Genomic DNA, 5,918 nt, shown 5'->3' on the forward strand with positions numbered 1-5,918 from the left:
AGATATGGGTCTTTATATATAAAAGTGTGAAAAGTTTATTTAAACTTATTTTATCTACTTGCATTAAATGGGTGTGGACATCCCATGGGCTTTTAGCTAACAAACTGAAAAAAAAAAAAATCCAGTGTCATAGATTGTTGTTGTTAAAAGCACCAATTCTAGGATTTGAGACCTTCATTCCACTTCAGACTTCCTGGGAAGGTGACTTAAGTCTCTTTACACTGATCTGGAACAGAATCCAAGTGTGTTGGGGTACTTAATAGCTCCTTAGAAATTACTAATTTCATAAAAACTAGCCAATAGTAATGCTATCTATGAGAGATGATATAAGGATAACTTTTATTGGCTTGAAGGTACGATGAGAGTGGTATTTTTAAAAGACTGTTTTGGAGACTAGTTTGGTGAGATTAGGTTTTCTTAGCAATGACAAAAAGATTTAAAGTTGATGCTAGAGTTTTGTACCTAAATAATGCATTTTGCATTTCTTTTTATTGGACCCCCCCCTACCCTCTAAGGCAGAATTTTTGAGGTTGTGGTGTGGGATGTTTTGTTGTTGTTTTCTGTTGATGGTGGTTTTATTTTTAATTTTTTAGCTTTTTGTTGTTGTTTCTTACTGTATTCAGTAAAACAATCCTGGTATGGAAATACTGTAAATGATGTCGGAATGGAAAGTGAGCATTGAAATAAATTCTAAATCCCTGACTCAGTGTGGGGAGAGAAAGGAGTAGTTCTGCAACCTGAGGGAACTGGGGGTGTTTAGTCTGGAGAAAAGGAGGCTAAGGGGAGACCCTCCTACCCTGAAAGGAGGTTGTAGAGAGGTGAGTGTTGGTCTCTTTTCTCATCTGACAAATGATAGGACACAGAAAATGGCCTCAAGTTGTGCTGGGAAGGTTTAGGACAGATATTGGTACGAATCTCTTCACGGAAGGGGTGGTTGGGCATTGGAACAGGCTGCCCAGGGAGGTGCTGGAGTGGCCATCCCCAGAGGTGTTTCAGAGACGTCTAGTGGTGCTTTGGGACGTGGTTTAGTGGCAGATAAAAGAGCTGCCCTTTGCCAGTCCATGTTTTCTGGAGCTGTTGGACAATGAGCATCCCCTAGAGGTGAAATGAAGAGCCTACTGGGAAGACAATGGCTGACACTGGATGGATGGCAGGGTGAACTTCCAGGTAGGACGGTCAGACAGATATTTGGACAGTAGAAATTGTACCTCCCAGAGGCACATGCCTGAAATAACTGGTAAGTGACAGAGGATCTCTGGAGGGTTCAAGCAGGGAATGTCTGGTCAGTACCCGTTACCACCTCCTTTAAATTTGCCCTGTTATGAGAAGGAATCTTTGACTACTTGCTCAGCTCTGTCATCTGCTCTGCGTCCTTTGTCTGCCTCATCCTTCCAGTGGTCAAGGCTGCTGTTTCAGGTGAAATACAGAACTGGAGAGGTGTAACAGGTTAATGTAGTTACAATGCCATGCTATCTGATCTTTACTAGCCAAAAAAAAAGAATCATTACCTGCTGGTGCATGCCTTGTCTTATGTAGAGGTGTATACTTTGGTAAGGATTGTAATGAAGCATAGTAACGATAAACTGATGCAGGGTAATTAAGCAACTTCAAGTGTTCATAATGTTTGCTTATGTGTAGGCCAGAACTACCAGGCACTGTATTTGTCAAGGTAAGTATATCAGAAAACTGCTGTTACAGTTGCTATGAGGTCTCTTTGTTTTCTATTCAATACCCTCCCCCTACCACAGCTTGTGCAATGTTGTTTGCCCTGTCTGGTCCAGTGGTGTGGAGGGATGGATTGAAAGCAAGTGAAGGAAGCAAAATTTTATAAAAGGGGAAGGAGAAGTGTCATGGCTAAGGCACAATCCAGGAGAACTGGGTTCATATTCATTACCTTTGTTTTCTTTGTGATACTAGGTGCATTACTTCAACTTAGACCTGTAATAGGAAACTGCTTATTGTGTATCCCTCAGTTACTGGGTACTTGCTCCAGTTGCTTTAGTGTTAAGAGTATCATGAGAACTTAAAAGTTCAGTCAAGGGAAACTAATGCCAAATACCTTGCAAATCAGTGTCCTTACTTGTAGTCAGGGTTAATATCTTGCCATTTGGTAGTGATCAGTGAAAAATGAACCAGCATATCTTCTACACTGAATAGGGCTGTGATTCATGAGAATTATATGGTCTGAGTAGATGCTCTGTAGTGAGGTGTACAGATGATCCAACTTGTGTCCAGTTTTTTTCCTCCAGGCTTCATGGACAAAGTTACAACGTTTTTTCCATTGTAGGTACATTCACTAATAGTCTATTCCCTTCTTGGGGAACTCTGTTTTGTTCTTCATCTTTAATAATAATCTTCTGCCAGCAGGTATGGAACAGGGGCATTCAGATCTTCTAAGTCACAGTATGAGACTGAGGAGAATGGGCTGTCTCTTGCACAGGGAAATTGCGTTAAGACTGTACAGGACAAGGAAGAGTTCTGGGGGGGGGGGGTTGGTTGGGGAGGAGAGAAATACAGATGGAAATTCACTGATATTTAACCAGTTTCCTTCCCCCCCACCCTTCCTTTTAACTTGCAGATATCCTTGATTTGCAGAAGGCATCTCAAAATGTTGTGTCGAGCTGCTCTGAGCCCTCTTGTCCGTTCCCCTGGATGGTGCTTTGTGTTGCCGCCGCATGCCATCGCAGCCATTTCCCGTTTCTGTATGTATGAGAGAAAGCACACGTTTCTAATAATGTTAGTCAGTATGTGTCTGGGCGTGTCTATGCTTTTTCTGTGTTGGAAGTTAAATCATCTCATTAACATAATTCAAAACTTACAACCTCTGGAGTGAGCTGCAATTGAAGCTGTACTCTCTTACTGTTACTTTCTTCCTTAACTGAGTATTATGGAGCTGGGTGTCTTCAGAGGTTGTATTTCTCATTCCGACATATTTCAAGTAAATAATCCCATTGTAAAAGCATTTATTTTATTTTAAAATATAAGGATATTTTAAAATAACCTGATCTGTTCATAGAAAACATGGTCTGATGATACCTGCTCCCTATCCACATTTTCAGTCCGCAGATGTCTTGAATAAGGCAAGTATTGCAAGGTGTAAAGCTAAAATTTCTTTGGATTAGGTAAAAGTAGAAACATGCAATGAAACTTGCAGGAAGCCTGAGTATAAATACATAGGTGCCCTGTAGATAGTGGTTAAGAATACGACATGTTTATTGTTGTTCCCTGTTCTGTTATGAAAATCTGACTTGAGAGGGCCATTCTCTATTTCAGACCCCTAATCAACTAGAGTGAAGGCAGGGATAGACTGACTCTACTGGATCAAGACAGTATCTGGAATATTATGGAATAAAAATGTTAACTGTTTGTTACCAATGCATGCAAGATTTTCATTTCTCATTAGGTTAACAGTTCTATTTTGTGCATATTCATATGGATTATTAAATCATTAAAAATCTTTTTTTTTTCTTTCTTCGAGATATAGCTCTGTTGACTTCCGCATTTGTAGCATCTCTAAATATAACACATTTTCCAAAATCAGTAAACTAGTCATAGTTAATGTTGTGAAAACTATTCCTTAGCATTGACAATAGTCAGTATTCAGTATTGGAGCAACTCTAGTTACTTCATCAGTTGCATTCCAAGGCTGAAGTGAGAATTTATTACAGGTTTCCCTTGTTCTCCAATATTTCTGTTGTGATCCTGTTCAGCTTGTGTGTATTTTGAAATTCTGCATCTTTACTCCTGGGAAACAAGCCTCATGCAGGTCACAAAAAAGGATCTGCAGTGCCACATACTTAAGTCTTGCTTGTTTTCCCTTTTTTAAGGAATTGAAATGGTTGATAAGGTACTGGATGTGAAAAAAATGAATGCTTAGGAACTGTTTAGTCCAAAATGTTGTCAGGATGGCTATATCAACTTCGCCCTAATTGAATATGAAACAAATCAGTGGATTTACATCATCAGAAATGTTTTGCATATACATGTATAACATTAGAGCTGATTTCACTTCTCACTGTAGTGCAAAATAAATTTTAAAAGCGTGTTTGCACAGTGATAGAGCCAGGTTAGCAATTAGGACTTAATGAAAGATGAATGAAATCTGCTCATTCCAGAACTACTGCCTTTCTACTTGTCTCTGAAAAACGTGATTTATCTTCAAATACTGGTTATCTCCCAGCAGCTGCCTTCTTTTAAGCTTCTAAACCTTGGAGCTCTTGCTGAGAAAACTGAAAACACTAAAATTGTTCTTACTTTCTGGTCATACCATGTGGGATAGACAAATACTACATAGTAATGTATAATACTGAAAGAATAGTTAAATTGAACTCTTTTACCTATTCTTCCATATACGTATATTACAGTCTTTATTCACATTCACAACTATTCCTTCGTGAAAATGAGTGGCAAATGAAATTAATCTCCAAATTCTGTTTTCTGCTTCCTATAAAAATGTGGCATGTTGGCATAGCCCTCAGTTAGGATTATTTAAGCTTCTTTCTTGTGTATAATGAACAAAACAGGTTTATTATGTAAAACATTGTTAAATGCCAGGCTTCTCTTTTCTGTAGCACTGTGTTATATCTGTCTTAACTCCAGCAGAAGTAACAATATAAAAAAATTTATATTGCTTAGGACTGAATGTGTGCCATCTTTTGACTATGATGCACTTTTGGCTATTTATGCTATACTCTGGGTCCACGTTTTTTTTTTTTTTTTTTTTTTTGTAACAATGTCAGATTTTTTTTTTTCTTTTACTGTAGCAATATTTGAGACTGCCTAACAATTGAACTGGTTTAATGTAATTTCTGAATAATAATGTGCAAAAAATAGGTGGAGAATAAGGCAATGTCGTAAAAAATATTTTTAAAGTAATGTTGCTTATCATACTCCTCCTTATGCCTTTACACACACTTTGCAGATAATCTTATCTATACCACTCCCTCTTCAGAGACAGTTCACTGGCTCTGCAAAACTTTACAAAGTATATGGAAGTGCTTCCATTCTGCTTTCATGCCTTCAGCTTACCTTGGTATTTTGTGTGTTTGGGTCAACATCTTTGTCAATTAGAAATTATCCAGACTGTTGCTTGTGATTTGTACCTTAACAGTCACTATTCTGCCTAATGTGCTGTGCTGATGATAGTAGACTGGTTTGTCTTACAGTCCTTGGACAGCTTTTTGAAAACACAGATTTTGCTGAGAAATACTCCCTTGCACGTTGTTTTAAATGAGGTGCAAGTCTTACACTTGTTGTATCTTACCCCAGTAGTGCTATGACTGGTTCTGCTCCCTCCAATGCCTGTTTATCCTGTGGAAAGGTGACTTCTTACGTCCGTCATCCCCCTTCCGCTGCCCCCAGCTGAGCAATGTGAGAAAGGGTCTGACTTACAGACTGTGAGATGTATTTCTTTTCTTTCCTAGCTTTCTGCAGTAGATGAAAACTCTCTAGTTGAATCTAATGAGGCATGGCAAAGGAGAGTGTTTTTAAAGCTACCACATTTATTGTTTTGTTGTGAGCTGTATGGGCTCTTTTACAGTGTCCTTCAGTTTGCTTTTCTAGATGCCCAGAGTCAAAGCTCTAATGTATGGGATATTGCTTTATATACCTTAGCAAAAGTTAGTGCTGCTCAGAAATTATTCATTCTCACTTTATTTCAGTGACCTCAAAGCTGGCTTCTCATTCCCAGTCACTGAGAAGTGTGTATTGTGGGCTATAGCCTTGGAAAAAGAGGAAGTGTTACGTGACTTAAGGGACTCGGAAGTCTGAATGAAACGCTTAAAAACTGTTTTTTTTCTTCTTCTTTCTTTAACTGCAGATATCCTTCGCCATAATCAAAGATTAAGGAATGAATCCATCCGTTATTGGAGCAATATCCCATTTATCACCATGCCACTCAGCCGTGCACATGGCAAATC

Source organism: Netta rufina (assembly GCF_964035555.1).
Source record: "Netta rufina genome assembly, chromosome: 7".
In the NCBI taxonomy this organism is placed as follows: domain Eukaryota; kingdom Metazoa; phylum Chordata; class Aves; order Anseriformes; family Anatidae; genus Netta; species Netta rufina.